Below are 19,859 nucleotides of genomic sequence, written 5' to 3' on the forward strand. Positions count from 1 at the left end.
CAAAACAATGTGAAACCATGATAATTGATGTTTTATTGAACAACCAAAACATGTTCTATATTCGTGATCGTATATGAAGAAAGTGCGAAAAATGACCTCATTAAATTGACCGTATTTATGAGATTTACGTCCGAATTACTTTAAGCATATTTCACTTTACGGTCCGTATTTAATCATTTAATTGAAATGCCAAAAAACAGTGAGGTCTAAAAAATAGAGATGGCACAATACGACCTGAGTTACGGACCATATTTCACTTTACGGTCCGTCTTTTATGTTTACGGTCACTAACAGAACACAGTTTTTCTGTACAGTTCTTTTGTTTTCGCTTTTTATTTAGTTGTTTCATGGTAACTAATAGGATGTGTCTTTTGCAGGAATGGGTCAGAAAAAGAATGCAAGGAAAGGGGGGGCCCAACGCAAAGGCACAAGAAAGAAAGTACGCTCGGACTTTAATTTGAGAGATGAACCCTCCAATTCGGAAGGGGAAAAATCGGGATCCGAGTGCGTAAAAGTTATACCGCCACCTAAGGTCAGAGGGGCCCCCATACAAGGCACATCGACAAGGCCATCTACACCTCCAGCCATGACACCATCCAGGTCCGAGTCGGAACTCGCCCAGTCTGAAGAGGGGGTTCTGACGCGGAAGTCCTCAGCAAGGGGGGGAACATAACAAATGAGAGCAAGAAAGTGGCTCGGAGGAGCCAAGTGCTAGTAATGCTCCGGATGATGGTACACCGCCAGAGGGTCGTAAATTAGCCGTCCGAACCAAATAGCTGGAGGAAGAAAAACTTCGATTCTCGGTCAAAGGGTCAAAGAAATTGTATGATCAATGGATGGCCAGGACAGAAACTGGGGGAAAGCCGCAAAGAAAAATATTTGAGGAGCGGCGACTGATTTTCGATGGTGTCTTGGCACATCCACAGCTGGATGAGACCGTCAAGATGTATAAGCTAGATGCCTTCACTCACGAACTAGGAGAGTATGCTCCGCACATTTGAGGGAATTCTATGCGTCATATGGGGCTGTGTTGATGTCTATGAAGAAGCCAAGTCGCGCTTGGCATCAAATACCTATATTGGAGAATGTGACAGTCCGAAACTCCCATGTTGATATTTCCTCCAAGGCCATCAACAGAGTTCTATTTGGCAATGATTTTGTGGCACCTACCGATCTGAGCCTCTATCTAGACAAGAGGGATAGGAAAGACAGGAAATCTGTGAGGGAATGGACTACCGCTACTATGACCTCTGAGCCACATAAGCAAAAATGGACAAATGATGGAAAAGTAAAAATTGCTAAGAGTTGCTTGTCGGCGGAAGCTAAGTTTTGGTGGACGTTGCTTAGGTACAGGATCGCTTCGACCCAAAATGAACAACACAACACTCCACCAAGTTAGGGCGATCATATTGTCTCGTTGATATCACAATACCCGATGAATATTGGAGAGCTCATTGCGGAGGAGCTGTATGTGAGGGCACACAAGCCCAAGCAAACCATGGTATTTCTGTGTCTTATTACGAAATTGTGTAGAAAGGGAAGAATATTTCATTTTTGAAATGGGACAACACCAAAAATATCCATGTGGGAGATTGGAGAAAGAATAAGGTGCGGGCAAGAATGACAAGGAGAGCGAGATCGATGGTGATGACGACGACACTCTCGTTAGTTGAGTCCGAGCCAAACCATGCTGTTGGGACTGATCCGAAAGAGCCCGACTTAGATGATACGACTACTAGACCGAGACTATTGCTCCCACTAGTGTTATCCCGAGGGTTGCCACGAGGTATTGAGAGCCACGGTTGACCCGAGATAGGTGCTTACGAGGCGAGGCCTCCACGCGGGTCATTTCTACCACACGGGCCCTCCTCGGGATCTGCCACGGGGTATTTACATCGGTCGAGCATGATCTAGAGTTGGAGTTGCTTCAAAAATTTAAAGGCGAAAATGCTAATTACAACCAGATTGCATTCAAGGCAATGAAGGTTGAAAGGCATGTACGGAAAATCTTGCAACAGTTCAAGCTGAAAGTGGTGAAAATAGTGCAGCAGCTGGTTACAGAGGCTGTAACAGAGATCCGTGGGGAGTTCGAGAAGAAGCACGAGGTGTACCAGGATAGACTTAGATAGCTTTGAGTCGAGGTTGGTGACTCGAGAGCAGACCACACCCGGTGGGGAGTCTATTTCTTTGAGGAGTGAGTTGGAGAGGCTGAAGAAGGAGCTTGAGGCGCTCAAAGCGCAAGGTACGGTAGCCGCACCAGTTCCAGCACCACGTGTCACTTTGCCAAGTACGATTAAGGTGTTGGATCTGCTGGATTCTGAGGAGGAGGTAGAGGATGTCGAGCCCTTTGTGCGGGACACAGGCAAGAGGACCCGTGAGACATCTGAGGACCCCGAGGAGTTGGCTAAGAGGTTGAAGAAGACGGAGGAAAGAGAGATGCAGCAAGCCATCCTTCAGTCCTTAGTTGAGCCACAACGCCGATCAGGCGAATCCAGTAGCAAGCCGCCTGATGAGGCAGGCCAGTCATGAGATACGCACAGCGCCTAGGGCGCCCAGGTACAACCTCTTTCCCTTGTTCTTATAATTGATGCACTGGGGACAGTGCTTGACTTTTCTGTTGGGGGTGGGAGTGTTGGTATTGTTGTATTGTAAATATATGTTTAGGAACCCCCTCGACTTTTCTTTGCCAGAGTTCTTTTCCTGAGGGGCTTTGTTTTTGTTGAAACTGGCATGTTTAGGTTGTTGCTTAGGTTGAATAGAGTAGTTTTGACTTATTTGGTGTTATTACTCTCAGAAGCGATGGCATGTTTTATGGTTTGTTGAAAAGTTTGGACCCCTCGAAAAAAATTGAAAGATGCATACTTAGAACAGCTATTGATTGACATGATTGATTCTTTATATGACATTATGATTATTGGGATGTTGTGTGTAATGAATGATTACTTAGGAGGTCACAATTGTATATGATCGTCCTTATGCCAATGTGTGTGTGAGCTGTTAGTTTGTTCTATTTATGCATGTATAATCTAGAACTTGCCCGGTTAGTCTTGTTTAAATCCGACAGTAGTTTGGTTGTGAGATGATCTTAGGCTTTCTTTGTGTAAATAGTCACTTTGCCTAAATAAGCCTTACCAAAAATTGCAAATATCCCTAGTTTCCCTTTTTGAGCTTTTTGACCTTTTTCTTGGCTAGCCAATTATGAAACCTTACCCTCTGTGAAATCAATCCCTTTCGCACCCGTTCCTCCTTGATGCTACTAGATAGATGAGGCAAAATGCCTAAGTTAAGGGGTGAAATAAATGTGAAGTAGATGTTAAAAACATAAGTTGGGGGTGGTGGAGTTTTGCTAGTTGGGATTCGATGTGGTAATTGTATATATATATATATAAAAAATATAAAAAAAAAAAAAAATCAGAAAATTGTAACATAAAAAGAATTATAAGTTGATTAGGAATAAAACACATCGGATCGAAAGCTTGAAAGAAACAAAAGGGGTTGGAATAAAAGAGGTGAATTAAGGTGAGGAGATGTTGTAGTGTTCAAGGAGGGTTAGTCACTAATATCCAAAAGGTATTCTATCCGTCCCTAAACCTACATTACAAGCTAGAAACCAGTCCTAATGTGATCACAACTGAATGAACCTAGGATGAAAACATAGAAAATAAGGGCAAGCTTATGGTATTTGCATGTGTAGATATGAATTTCTTTGTGAGTGTGAGTGTTTTTTCTCTTCTCTTTCATCTTCGTCCCATTCTTGTTGTATATATGTGTGTTGGGACATTCTTTGGTCTATGTGAGGGCATAAGGATGAGAATTGATCAAAATGAAGTGACCGCCAAAAGTAGCGTTTGTGTGCATCATAATATGTTCGATAATGTAATGTCATGCATTGAAGCATCATTGTTAGTCGTAGCATTCTTGAGTTGTGCATATTATTTGAAAATAGAAAAAAATGGGGTGGTCTGTGAAAAAAAAAAAAAAAAACACGCATGTCGGTAGTTCAGAGTCAAAACCAATGTAGACATTATTACTCTGTGATATCTAGGTGGTAGATTGAGTCGTTGTATTGTATGGCTTGCTTGAGGACAAGCAAAGACTTTAAGTTGGGGGTGTTGATGTGCCCGGAAGTTATGGCACATCCAAGGCCTTTTTACGAGAAGTTTTACTTGTTTTTAAGCAAGTTAGTGTCTATTTAATGTGTTTTTAGTGCTTTTCAGGTAATGGAGCAGATTTAGAATGAAAATAGTTAAAGTGTAGAAGTTGGTCGTAAACTCAATATACGGACCGTATTCTCAAATACGGGCCGTATTCCATGGGCGTATTTAAAGATAAGCAGAACCAGAAGGGCATGCTGAGAAGATGGTGAAATACGAACAACTTTTACGGACCGTATTCCACTTTACGGTCCGTATTTCAAAGTGTATTTAATCATTTAGATATTTGGCAGTAAGTTGAAGTTTTGCAAGTTGAAAGACGATCATGCAGAAGACGGACCGTAAATCAAAATACGGTCCGTATTTCAGGAGGTTGCAAGTGCTCATGTCTTGAAGGAAACCTGGGCGTAAACTGGTTTACGGTCCGTACTGTGATATACGGACCGTATTTTGTATCGACGGGGACCAAAGTGTAAATCTATAACTTTTACATTTTCAGAACCTATAAATAGCCATTGTAGGGTTTTAATTGTTACCAGCTATTATTTTCTTATTTTTGGCTTAGAACATTAAATACTTCTCTAGTTTTTGGAGATTCAAACATCAATTCAAGTATTATCAATTCCTCTTTTCTTCCAAAGTAAGCAATTATGAATTCTTTAATTTCTTATTTCTTGTTCTTTGTCATGAGTAGCTAAATTCCCTTACTAGGGTTGTGAACCCAATGATGGGTGTTTTGTGATTGATATATTGATATACACATAATGGATTATTAGGGTTTATTTATTCTTAATTCTTCATTCATAATTAATGGTTGCAAACATTGATTAATGCCATAAATCTTGATTTGTTTGGGAAACCAATTAGGGTTTGGTAAGGATAAATAACAAGAACTCAAAGCTTTAAACTTTGTTTAATAAATTCACTTAGGAATAAGAAGAATTTACTTGGCACAATTAACCATTTACTTGACACAATTAACCATTCTTCAATATTCACTTTCTTATATTTGGGAAAATCATAGAAAGAAATAATCTTTATTTATTGGGAAATAGTAGAGATTTATATAGAGGTTAAGTGCATTCATATAATGATCCATTAGAAGTATATCAAGATCAATACCCATGATCATACACTTTATCTAACGGGGACACAACCTTGGTTTCTTTTACCATAAATTACAATCCAAAGCAATTAGTTAGCTATTAGTCATAAAACAACCAACTTTTACAAACATCATCGGATTAAGACATTAGACCTAAATTAAGCATTCTACCAGTTTAGTAACCTTTTCACACCATATTTCCCGTGGGATTCGACCCTAATCTAGTTGGGTTACTATATTTGACATCGTCCGCTTTATGCTAATTAAGGTGTAATTTGAGCGTATCAAGTACGGGGCAAGCCTGTAATGAAGTCCATATTAATGACTTCCCATTTCCATGTCGGAATCTCAATAGCCTGTAATAAACCTCCGAGCTTCTGATGCTCTATCTTAACTTACTGCAATTTGGACACTGAGCGAAAAATTCCGCTATATCTTTCTTCATACCATCCCACCAATACACTTCTTTAATATCATGATACATTTTTGTTGTGCCCTGATGGAAAGAATAGCGAGAATAATAATCCGCAACATTAGGAATACATAATCTACCTCGATACTTGAGTACTCTATCTCCTGTAATCACAAAGGGTGTCTTTTCTTTCTGAGGAGCCGTATCTCGATAATGAGCCAAAATTGGATCCTCGTACTGACGCTCATTTACCTCAGCTACCAAAGATGACATTGCTGTATCCTGGACAGTAACTCCTACATTATCTGAGTCCAGCAACCGAACCCCAAGGGTAGCCAACTGACGAACTTGGAGAGCTATCTCTCTTTTCTCTGGCTGCAAATATGATAAACTACCCATAGACTTACGACTAAGAGCGTCGGCTACCACATTTGCCTTCCCAGGATGGTACAGAATATCAACGTCATAATCTTTCAGCAACTCCAGCCATCGCCTCTGACATAGATTCAACTCCTTCTATTTAAAGATATACTATGATTAGTATAAATATCAACATGGATACTGTATAGATAGTGCCTCCACATTTTCAAAGAATGAATCACTGTGGCCAACTCAAGATCGATGAGTCATGATGAGTGCCTGAGTCCTATTTGTCAGACACTCTCATACAATGCAGAATCGTAATATGCGAATAAAAGGGTGGCCCATAAGTGACTCATAACTGTATTATACTGACTTCTATGAGAACAGCACAACAAACTATGTATCAAAACTCGTAAACATATATACGTATACATACTGGAAACAACAACGTAAGTCGGCTAGGTCGCTGTAGATACTGTACAACAAAATAGAAGCCGACAAGGCTACATGACATCCATACTACATACAACTATCTACAGACCTCTAAAGGGGTACAAAGCTGTAAAAAGGATGGGACAGGGCCCCACCATACCCATATATACATCAAAATAGCATACTAAAATGGACAGCAGCTCCGAACCGAGTGGAGCGCCCCGACTACAGCTGGACAAAAGTCTGCGAGCTAGACCGCCCGACGTCACTCGAACTGCGGTACGAACGCCCCCATGCAATAGGGGAGTCAGTACGAATAATGTACCGAGTATGTAAGGCATAAAGAAACATATACGTAAGAATCATGAAAGGAATCTGAGACATAAAAGCTAATCCGTATACCTGCATACATTTGAATAACTCTGTATAATTGAAAGTGCCTCCGAGGGCGTATGATATGCATGTTTTCTTTCAAAAATCATATGCATATATCAAATTATAACTGTTAGTGTGGAGGAACGTACAGCCCGGTCCATAAATGTTATTGTTGCGGAACGTGCAGTTCGATCCATATATTGTATCAAGTCGACCCCTCTGTAGGTATCATCATCATCATTGTATACCAGTTGATCAGGTGGTGATGCGTATATAACGCCTATCCCTTTCCCCATACCCCCTATACATATAATATATGCATATATAACGCCTTCTGGTCATTGGTCAATGTGCATATGTATAAATGCATGCAATGCATAAATAAGATGAATAAATGGAACTCTTGGAGTGACATAAAGTAGTGCTACCTCCGATAAAAATCTTTGAGATAATATCATCAATATACGTAATCTTAAGACCCATGAACAGAAGGAATAATTATAAAAGGGGTACAAGAACATCAAAGATTAGAGTACTCCTGATGCTTCTAAGAGTAGAGTGATATGGAAGTCCGTTCATTCGTTCGTTCATTTATATCATAAGGATCATGCCAAAATGAAAGGAAGGATAACCTTAACATACCTTTAGTGTCGATTCTAGCGACAGCGATGAACTTGACCTTCTCCACACGTTAATCTACAAGAGTGATGGTAAAACTAGTATTAAACTAAAGAAAGACACAATAACGATACGACGAGCGGCAAGTCCCCTACACAATTAACTAAATGGTGTTCCTTCACGCCCTTCTTCAATTCAACGCCTATAATAACGACAACAACACCAATATATAATCTTAACCACAATTCCAGCCATTCAACTCAACAAAACAGCCCCCAAATACTACACAACAACACCCAACATTCCTTTACGATTTTCAATCACCGTCCCACAAGTCCTTTATCGAAAACATTTAAGAAACGCTTAATTAAACACTTAAATGAAGCTAGGATGGTATTCTTACCTCAATAATAGGAAGACAACCTTACTTGCACACTTGAGTTCCTAGAATTCTTGTTGGAACGATTTTGCTCTTCAAAAAATGAATTATTCCAAAGCTAAAGATGTTGCTGCCAATGTAGTGCTCTTCAAATTAATTCTCAAAGCTAAAGTTGTTGCTTACATTTTTCTCCTCCAAATTAATTCCTAAAGTTGAAGTTACTGCCAATGTTTTTCTTTTCCTCAAAGTAATTCCAAAGGTGAAAAGTCTTCTACACCTCTTCCCAACATTATGTAAAAGACAATTTAATACTATCCTACTAGACCATGTCTAGGAGGTGGAAGGATAATATTGTGAAAAATATAACCGTTATAACAAAATAAATATTCCTTATGTTTATCCAATGTAGTACTTTAATGTAGTATATTAAAAATCATTTCCGTAATTAACCTTCTTTTTTGAAAATAACAAGGATATTGTTTATAAATCATATGTGTTTTATAAAATTAGGACATATACTAATACTTCAAAAAGATTAAGACATTGATAAAAATTATATTTTACCAAATTCTACCCTTTTCTATTTAATATAAAGAGTACAAAAATATTTTTTGTACTATTCTTTTTCAAAATGGAAAGGATCATATAATGCCCCTCAAATTCGATTTTTTGACGAAACATATTTCTTCAATTCGTTTAACTTCAAATCCTTATGATACATCTGTACCATCACGCTAACCACATATAATCTTGGGGATAACCTCGTTTTCAATTTCTAATGTCATTTAACTTACATGCTTTCCAACACATGAAAACACGAGATGTAACAGGATGACCGTGGTGTACTGTGAGTAGAAATGGCCCTATTAGTAGTCATAATGTTGCGGTATTGAACATGGCTACCCAATTAGTATGCTAGATGAGTTAGAACTTGAAGAATGGTAAGAGTAAAGGAAATGGACTACTAGAAGAACGTTTGTGGGATAAGGCTTTATAGTGTTTGGGATGGGTGGAATTTTATATTCATGATTTGTCTTATGTCCGCCTACCATGTCTATTTGTGGACTCTATTGTTGTTATGTTATTTTAACCATTGTCGGCCTATGATGCTTTCCAGTATTAGTGTTGTACTGATACTACTCTTGCTACATCCCTCTTGGGGTGTAAAGTTGTGCAGGTTATTGGTTGATTTGGAGTCTCCGGGAGATGTGCAATGCCTATCTTGAAGACCACCATCATCTCATTCCTAGATGGAGGTTAAGTCTTTTATTCATTATGCTTGTCTCCAAATTAGTCGCTCATGTACTAGTCTAGATCAGGTCATAGGAAAGGAGTATGTGTATTTAAAAGTTCTTGTAAAAACTTCCGCTTTATTTATATATATTGGTTTTACTTCCGCATTTTGTTTATTTTATAACTTAAGCTTAATGTATGTTGTTCTATTATTACAAATGAGTTTATTTTGGGGTTAATGATTCGCCTACCGAGGTGGGAATGGTAGGTGCCAGCGATACTCTAAAATGGCTAGACTTGGTCAATCTATCAACAATGACCCAAATCGAATCAAACTTACCTGTGGTCTTCAGAAGACCAACCACAAAGTCCATCACTATCCTCTCCCACTTCCACTCTAGAATGGGTATCCTTTGAAGTGTACCCTCGGGTCTCTGGTGCTCGTACTTCACCGGCTGGAAATTCAAACACTGTGCAACGAACTCAACAATATCACGCTTCATCCTAGCCCACCAGTAGTGTTGCCTCAAGTCACAGTACTTTTTGGTAGCACCAGGATGAATGGAATATCTAGAACTTTGAGGCTCCACTAGAATCGTCTTAATCAGATCATCAACATGGGGAACACATAAACGCCTCTTGATTGTCAAGACACCTTCCTCATCAATACGGTCTTCTTGGCCTCACCACGCAAGACTTTATCACAAATCTTACCCAAACTCGTATCCTCGAACTGTCTGGCCTTAATCTGCTCCATAAATGATGATCTGGCCTCAATAAAAGCCAATGCTCTGCCCAAAACAAACATTATGCCTCATGAATCTGTTAGCTAGAGTCCGAACCTCCCTGGCCAACGGACGCTCTGACACAATCAATCGAGCCAAACTGCCCATGCTAGTTGATTTTCTGCTCAAGGCATCTGCCATCATATTTGCCTTGCCAGGATGATACAAGATAGTAATATCGTAATCCTTAAGTAACTCCATCCATCTTCGCTGCCTAGAATTAAGATCTCTCTGAGTAAACATATGCTGAAGACTACGATGATCAGTGAATACCACGCAACAGGTACCCTAGAGATAGTGCCTCCAAATCTTCAATGCAAAAACCATAGCTGCCAACTCCAAGTCATGAGTAGGATAGTTCTTCTCATGAATCTTCAGCTGTCTGGAAGCATACGCAATCACCTTCTTTTTCTGTATCAAAACAACACCCAAACCAGAACGAGAAGCGTCACAATAAACTACAAAATCCATGCCCTCCACGGGCAAAGATAGAATACGAGTTGTAGTCAATAAAATCTTGTGCTTTTAGAACCTCTCCTCACACTCATCAGACCATTGAAGGGTACCTCTTTCTGAGTCAAACAGGTCAAATATGAAGCAATAGAGGCAAACCACTTCACGAACCGACAGTAGTAACTGGCCAACCCCACAAAGCTGTGAATCTCCGTCACTGATGTAGGCCTCACCCAATTTCTCACTGCCTCAATCTTTTTAGGATCTACCATAATCTCTTCCTTTGAAACCATATGCCCCAAGAAGGACACAGACGCAAGCCAAAATTCACACTTAGAGAACTTGGCGTATAACTCCTTGTCTCTCAGCAACCCAAGTACAACCCTCAAGTGTTTTTCATGGTCTTCCTTAATTTTTTAATACACCAGGATGTCATCAATAAATATCACGAAGGAGTCTAAGTATGGCTTAAAAATGTAAATCATCAAATCCATAAAAGCAGCTGGGACATTAGTAAGCCCGAAAGACATAAGCAGAAACTCATAATGCCCATACCTGGTCCGAAAAGCTTTCTTAGGAATATCCTTTGCCGAATTATCAACTGATGATAGCCTGACCTCAAATCAATTTTCGAAAACACAGAAGCCCCCTGAAGCTGGTCAAACAAATCATCAATACGAGGGATGGGATATTTATTTCGGATGGTGACTTTATTTAACCAGCGGTAATCAATACATATCCATGTAGTCCCATTTTTTTTTTCACAAATAGAACAAGAGCGCCCCACGGGGAGACACTTGGACGGATGAAACCCTTACTAAGAAGATCCTAAAGTTTTTCTTTTAATTCCCTCAACTCTGCTGGTGCCATCCGATATGGCAGGATAGATATAGGGCGGGTCCCTGGCTTGAAGTCAATGCAAAAATCAATGTCACGGTCCAGTGGCATGCTTGTCAAGTCTACGGGAAATACCTCCGCAAACTCATATACCACAGGAACTGACTCAAGAGATGGACCATCAACACTGGTATCATGGATATGTGCCAAATAAGCCAAGCACCCCCTATCCACTAATTTCTTTGCACAAATAAAGAAAATGATTTTCTTCGAGGAGGGACTAAAGTTACCCTTTCACTCAAGTCTAGGCACCCCAGATATAGCTAAGGTGATTGTCTTGGTATGACAGTCCAGAATTGCGTGATAAGGAGCTAGCCAACTCATACCCAAGAGACATCAAAATTTACCATGTCTAAAATCACTAAGTCAACCTAGGTGTCATAACCCATAAGTGTGACAGTACAAGATCGAAAGACTCTATCTATAACCATAGAGTCTCTAACTGGAGTAGATATATGTATAGGGGCATCAAGTAAATCAAAGACCATATCGAGACCTATAGAGAAATATATAAACACGTAAGAAAATTAGAACCCGGGTCAAACAATATAGAAGCTATCCGCTGACAAATTGAGATGTTACTTGTAATAACTGCATCTGAGCCCTCAGCCTCTGTCCTACCAGGAAAGGCATAACAATGAACTCGTCCGTCAGTAGCCTGCGAACCATTGCGATCAACCTGGCCTGCTTGAGCTCCGCCCCTACCGGGCTGATATCCACCTCTTCCACACTGAAGCCCGCATCTGTTAGGCTAGTTGCCACCTCTACCAACTGTGTGACCGCCATGCCCAGACTGACCGCGGTTAGCCCCATAAGATCCTCCCTCTCTACCCTCGACTTGGAACTTTGGGAGCCTGAAACTGAGTACCCTGGCCACCTTGTCTAAGTCTGGGACAATTTCTCTTGAAATGCCCCGTATCATCACACTCGAAGCATCTGTGGTCTAGTGTCTGATGCTGAATAGAAATAGACGAAGCCGAATAGCCACCATAATCTGGATCTTTGGTTTGAGCCCCCAGGCTGATTGGAATAGTGCTAACCGGCCCCTGATAGGCCTCCAACTGAAGCCTGCATGGCTGACTGAACAGGGCATCCCAAATAGACTTGGGAACTCTAGCTCTTAGAGAAAGAGCCACTGAACCTACCACCCTTTTGGGCCTTCTTCTCCGGTTATCTATTATAACCATCCTGCCTAACACCCTCGACAGTCCTAAAATGATCTACCACTTCTTGAAAGGAACCACATGTCGCGCAAACGAGAGGCCGACAGGCGAAGAGCGTTGTCCGGCCCCTTTCACGAATCTCCTAACCCTTTCCTCCTCAGTAGGCACAAGCTGGAGGGCATAGCGAGACAACGAATGGAACCAAGCCTCATAAATAGCCACATATAGAATACCCTGCTCAATGTTACTGAACTCATCACGTTTGCGGTCCTTCAAAGTACGAGGGACATACTTGTCTAAAAACACCTGATAGAACTAAGTCCATGTCAACGGAGGTGATTCCACTGGCCTGGACTCTACAAAATCCCTTCACCATAACTTGGTATCACCCAATAGGCGAAGGTCACAAACTCTACATCATAGTTCTCTACTGCCTCCATCTTAGGGAGCCTCTCATACCAGTCCATAATGAACTCGTAAGCATCCTCAACCTCAGTGCTGAAGAACTATGGAGGCTTCATCTTAGTGAACCTCTGCCACGATCCAATTTTGCCAAGTCGTGTGGGCACTTACCTTTTCCACCTAGGTAAGTGAACCATCAACCCAACGATAGCAAAAACGTAAATAAATAATTAAATAAGCGAAAGAGAATAAATCACGTAAGTCTGGCAATAATAATATAGAACAAGTGCGGAAATAAGAAAATACACCCCAGAGTCTGGTCTAATCCATACAAGAAGAGCATCTAGCTAGAACTACAAGTTAAGAATATCAAAATACATCAAATCTGAATATGTCTCAGAATGGAAAGTAAGACATAATTAAGAAGAATCTTCAAGGCAGCGGACGTTTCATGCTCACCCTGTAGAATCTAACCAACCTTGATAGCGACTATCATGTTATACCCCGTAGTTTCGTACGTGAAAATTTATAAGTGTTGGACGTTCTAAGTATGGATACTAGAGTTCCCTTCAAGGATATATGATATTATACGAACTAATCCTATGGTCATGACGGTTTACGTTCATATAATAAGCTATGGGAAACTCCGGGACCAAGCAAATCGAAGAAAATAAATTTGTCAAAAATTTGGAAAAAAAGTTGACAGAATTTTGGACAGAATTTTAGGTCAACTTTGGAGGGGTATATCTCCTAGTATATTAAGAGTTTTAAGGTGTTTCAAAAGCCTAAAATGAATTTCGTCGAGTTTAGTTTTCAACGCAACAAACCGCTCATCGATACGATATCGGAGTAGAGAATTATGGACGTTACAAGTTCAAATTGACCGAGCAAAAACGTGTGCTACAAAGAATCGCTACGGTACTACCCTGCTACGGTTGCCCGAACCACACCTATAAATACCCCTCTAACCCATTATTTTCCATCATTTTCTTACCTCATATACTTCTTGAGAGTTCTATAACTCTCCATAACATTCTATAACTCTCCATAACATTTCATCATCTTCTATAACACTCCATAAGCCTTCGTAACCTTCCATAATCTTCCAAAACATTTTCATATCATCAAGAGACATCAAAACCTCAAAGAAAAATTTATGGAAGATAATTGTTCTTGTTTCATCTTAAGGTGGTGTTGAACTTGATCTTGGAAAGGGTGAATAAAGTGAAGTTCTTCTACTATAAGGTATGTTCTTGCTATTATTTACATGATTAAGATGATATAAAGGTTTAGCAATTCTTGGAAAGGAAAGAATCATGAAAGGAAAGAATCATAGGAGCAAATCATAAAGAGTTGAATTAAAGTTGATGGCCATGAGGTGAGTTTGAAAGAGAATTTTGGATTAATTTGAGACTAAGTTGAATATAATTCTTTGATTATGGTATTATGAATGTTGTTATGGTTGGTTTGAATATTGGAGAAACATCGTGTGGATGTTTTATGGAATATATTGGTATTGATATAGTTGTTGATGTTGTTGGTACTGTTTGGAAATTGTTTTGGTATTTGGAGGAGGTAAAGAATATAGGGGAGATGCTGCCGAAATTTAGGCAGATTCTAGAAAGATTTATTTGAAGGACTAAGACAAGCGTATAAAGGTGAGTCTAACAATAGTATAAATTTTCTTGAATATAGATTTACGAGCCTGGGAGGACAAGCGTTGAGTAGTTAAAGTTAAGGTAACTAAGAAGGTATGTTAAGGCTAGTCCCTTTCTTTCAAAAGGCATGATTCCTATGTTATGATTCCATACATATTTTTCATAATCTTCTTACTTCCAAAGTTAGAAGTTCATGATTCTTAAAAGCTTTTTATGATGCTAAGGATGAGATATTTTCTATGATGAACATGATGATGATGATTTTAATTCTAGAAATTCCAAAGCTATGATTTGTGGGCATTACGAGGTTATTGAGCCATTCCATGAATCCCTTGATCTTACTTATTGTTGATGGTCTCACCTCATGTTACTCGTTCCTTCGAGGTGAGATATAGCGGAGATAATGATTCTATTTCCAGTGCTGTCTAAGTTCATGATTCTTGAGACTACCATGACATTATCGATTTCATCTTACGATGGTTGATTCTTCAAGGAATGATATAGTGACAATGGTAATGCTAATGATGATGTTGGTTTCATTTATGTATTTTTATGTGTATGTATGTATATATACATTGCATCCCACTGATCAGCTGGGGATAATACCGCGCCTATATGGCCGGGCAAGATAATACCGCGCCTATATAGCCGGGCAAGATAATACCGAGCCTGTATGGCCGGGCAAGGTAACACCGCGCCTATATGGCCGGGCAAGATGCTATATATATTACCGTGCCTTAATGGCCGGGCAAGATGAACACCGTGCCTTAATGGCCGAGCAAGATGCTATATATATTACCGTGCCTTAATGGCGGGGCAAGATGCCATATATATTACCGCGCCTTAATTGCCGGAAAAGATATTATAGATGGATATATATGGAAAAGTCTTTTTTTTAAAAGCTAGGCATGCACGACATTCGCCTTAAAAGGGCATTCAGAGGCACAGGTTGATCTCTTTTAGATTACTTTATCTTCATATGTTCATTATATTATTTTCCATATTTGGTATCTCTTACTATGTTACTATTCATGCCTTACGTACTCAGTACATTGCTCGTACTGACGTCCTTTCTTGTGGACGCTGCGTTCATGCCCGCAGGTGTAGATACACGAGACGAGGATCTTTCATCGTAGGCTGCTTTCAGGTATTGGTCTTGAGTGGTGGCTCCACTTCTTCCTGAGCATTGCCGAGTCTGAGTCCATATATATATGAATTGTGTTAAGGGTACGTCGGGCCACGTCTGCGACTTATATACTTCGGGGCATGTTCATAGAGGCTTTGCGGGCGGTTCTCGTGTACAACTTAGTCATAGTGTGACAAAAAGAGTAATGTCGGCATCATGGGTCCATTGTATATATAATTATACATGATATTACGTTCATATTTAGCCCTTAGCCTTATTTCTTTCATTTGGGACACGAAGGATGTAAGTTATAAGTTGGTTCGCTCGGTTCCTGGAAGGTGCCGGGTGCCAATCACGCCTTACCAAGGGTGGGGTGTGACATATCAGCCACGAGAGACGGAAGTAGATCCAACCTAAAATTCTACATTCGTTAAAGAATGCAGCAAGTACAGGTCAATACAAAACCACAGTACTGGTAGGTATTATTGGCCGACTAAGTATAGCTAACACAAGTAAATCACTAGATCATCACAATATAAACCATAATGCAATGCAATAATGTATCAATGTAAATGAAATGCAATGCAATGCTGTGTACACATGTACTCCGGATGGAAGTATTGACGTCTCGGTAGCACAACCCAGGGTGACTCTCGAAGTCTAAGTACTACTCGTCCCGGATCTTTGCCCAACAGATAGACGAGACTTCGGATCTTTGCCCACGAAGGATTTTCATCAGCACAACCCATAGGGGACCCGCAGAGTCCATGTACCTCACGGTTCCGGCAATAACCTCGGATACCGCTACCACTCAACCATGATTCCAGGACGACCATCGGATATCGAATCTCACGTCACTCTCATCCAAACCGAGCCCAACTCATCACAGTGTTTCCTCAAGTATCTACAATGTATCAACAATATATCATGTAGGATCAGAATGCGTGCAATGTATGATTCAACATCAATATCACAAGTACCAAGCATGGGTACGCCAACAATATCATTAAAGACTACACAAGTCATATGGAACACTGTCCTCGTATCAAATGTCAGCAAGTAAGATACTATCATATCATAAACAAGATAGATCAATAGTCTCCAATATAACCATCACCATGTGACATCAAGCGAAAAATAGTAGAACAAATCAAATCACAATGGGGTGGCTAGCCCCAATCACACAACAGGGCCCAAGCTAAGATAATATCCAACCCAACTTTATACCCGAAGGTTTACATGCTTTCTCCGACAATATCATCTAAACATATGCTTCGCTAAACGAAGTCTCACCATAGGGTAAACCATAACCTACCTGGAAGGCCGAACAACAATAACACTAACAATCATTCCTTAACCTTCCCTTTCCGCTGAGCCTCAATATCAAGAAAGTCTAAGCATATTCGAATAATGGAATTAGAATCAAGAAGAACATCAAACCAACCTTACCTCTATCAAGACTCAAATCCCCAACCTATGGAATAGGGTTTATGAACTAGAAGGGTGAAATTAGGGATCTAAAGGCCCCAACATGAAATTAAACCTCTAGATGATCAATTCATATCATTAGCAAGCTAGAATGATCAACAATTTACTCTAATTAGGATTCTAGGCAAAACCCCCAAATTTGGGTATAAACCCTAACTTCAAAATCCACAAATTAGCCTCTAATTAGGAAGAACTTCCGATACAAGGGTTCTAATCATCAATTCAATGCTTATTGAAGCTAACCCAACCAACAAATAATGATTTAGAAGCCTATATAAAATATTCATTAAACCCACTTTAATTTTCCATTACTTAATGAACTAATAACAGAAGGGATTCTAAGATGATTAGGAATAATGGAATAGCAAAGAGATTAGAAGGACTTACCACCAAGAATACTCTAGAATTGTTCCCAAGAGATCTATTTTTGGAGTGGGTAATGAATGAAAGACTTAGGGCCTTTAAATAGAAAATCCGATCCGTCGGCCGCTTCCGCAGACAGGCCAACGCTTTAGCGGTTCGGCCTGTGCTCTCACACTTTCGAGCTACCGCTTCAAAGGTTCGGCCGTGCTTTTGCGAGCGCTTCTATGCCACCGCTTCCATGCCAAAGCAGTCACCAGACACCAGAATTTTCTAGTGTCTTGCGAAACTTGAAATCGACCCCCGGAACCAACACAAACCAAATATGTAGATATACATAAAAATGCACTACGAAAGCACTCGTGGCCTCGAAATTCCCATTGGAGGTCTCGTTGACCAAGTTAACCCTGATACCTCAAAACTAACTTTCCAACCTAAGTCCCAAAATGCATTCGAGTGCATTGGGAACTGAACCGAATATTCACACAAGCTATAAACAACCATCCGGACCTCTCGAAATCGGTGAATTTTCGAAAAAGGTCCGTTTACCTAAAAGTCAACTTTGAGTCAACTTTTTTTCGCTTTAAGCCCAAATTTCACAAAAAGTCGCCCGAATCAAATCTAAATACCTCGAGAAGCATGTCAATGGTCCCTTCGGGTCAAAAGTGAGCGAACCAAGCTCGGGAAAGGGTCAAAAGTGTTGAAAATGAAATAATGATCAAACGAGAAATGGTCAAAAGTGTTGGAAATGAAATAACGATCAAACGGGTCATTACATCAGATACCAATTAAACAATCACTCGTCCTCGAGAGACAAGGAAGAGAGGACGAAAAAAATGTTCGAATAGGCAATAACCGAAGATATCGACTATGCATGACGGGATTCTCCTTATAGGAAAGATTCTCATCGAACAAAACTGAATCCCATCGATATGATCAAATCATCAAGTGACCCACTGTTGTTAAGACATAAATGCACTTTGTCACTTCCGAGCAACCCAACACTGAGGCATGGAGAACCTGTAACCCTCTGAACTATCTTTCCATTCTCACAAACTTTCACAATAGACGAGTCTAATCACAACTCCACACAATCGAATCCTTAGGCCATCACTAGAGACTGAACTTGATCACTTTCTCGAAACAGAATAACACATCTCGCACCAAACCACAACACGTCATAAATCAACCATTCGCATAAGAATTTAAGGATGAGTTTCTACCCTCCGTGGGTGATTAAGATAAGAAAGTTGAGATACTAATTTGAATGAAGTCGCATGAGAGAATGAAAGAATTGAAAGTTTCCTAAATATCTTATAGCCTCTCGGAGATAATTACGGAGCTCATCCTACCGATCCACGAGACTCTACTAGACACGCTCTTGTGTTATAGATCGCGTAACCTAGGGCTCTGATACCAACTAGTCACGATCCAATTTAGCAAAGTTGTCACAACCCAACCGGAGGACTCACGGACGCCGGAAGGCTGACCTCCTATATGCCACTAAACGTATATGACATATCTACTCATGCTCATTCTGGGCCACCTGAAGGCACTCACAACATGATCTGTTGACTGGTAGATGTCATAAACTAGAGGGTCACAGCCCTCAAAAGATATATATACATGCACCACTAAACTGAACCAGGGTACAAGCCGACAAAGCTACCCGATAAAACTAGATAACTAAACATGTATTGAGCAGGCCATACTATCTGACTGAGTACAAGCGTCTATAAGCCTCTACTGACATACTGGACATGTTGTGGACGGGACAAGGCCTCCGCCCCTACCCATAACATCGGGACACATACCCGGTCAGACAACTCCGACAAGAGGGAGTGCTCCACTATCAAGTCGAAGAAGCGGCCTAAGGATGCGATACCTTCTCGTCTATCCGAACACATGGGCATGAACGCAACCCCCTTGTACAATAGGGGAGTCAGTACGGATAATGTACTAAGTATGTAAGGCAGAAGAGTAAAATACACATGAGTCATGAAGAAAATCTGAAAATCATAAACTAAACTGACTGACTGAATACATTTGTATGAATGCATCTGTATGTCTGACTATCTGAACATATCTATATGAATGCATCTATATGTCTTCTTACTGAAATTGCCTCTGCGGGCATATGATATGCATAGGTCATAGTGCCGAGGAACGTACGGCCCGATCCATATCCCATATAGGCCCCTTCGGGCATAATAACATATTGGCCCCTTCAGGCATAATAGCATAATGGCCCGCCGGGCATTATAATCATCATCACTGTGTGGTAATGCGTATATAACGCCTCGCCCATTTCCCCTTACCCTATATATAAATATATACACACATAATATACGCGTATATAACGCCTTCTGGTCACGGGTCAATATGCATATATGTAAATGAATGCAATGCATGAATGTGAACTAACATAATTATGATATAAAACTCGGGACCCGTGA

Source organism: Lycium ferocissimum, chromosome 5, assembly GCF_029784015.1.
Source record: "Lycium ferocissimum isolate CSIRO_LF1 chromosome 5, AGI_CSIRO_Lferr_CH_V1, whole genome shotgun sequence".
NCBI lineage: Eukaryota > Viridiplantae > Streptophyta > Magnoliopsida > Solanales > Solanaceae > Lycium > Lycium ferocissimum.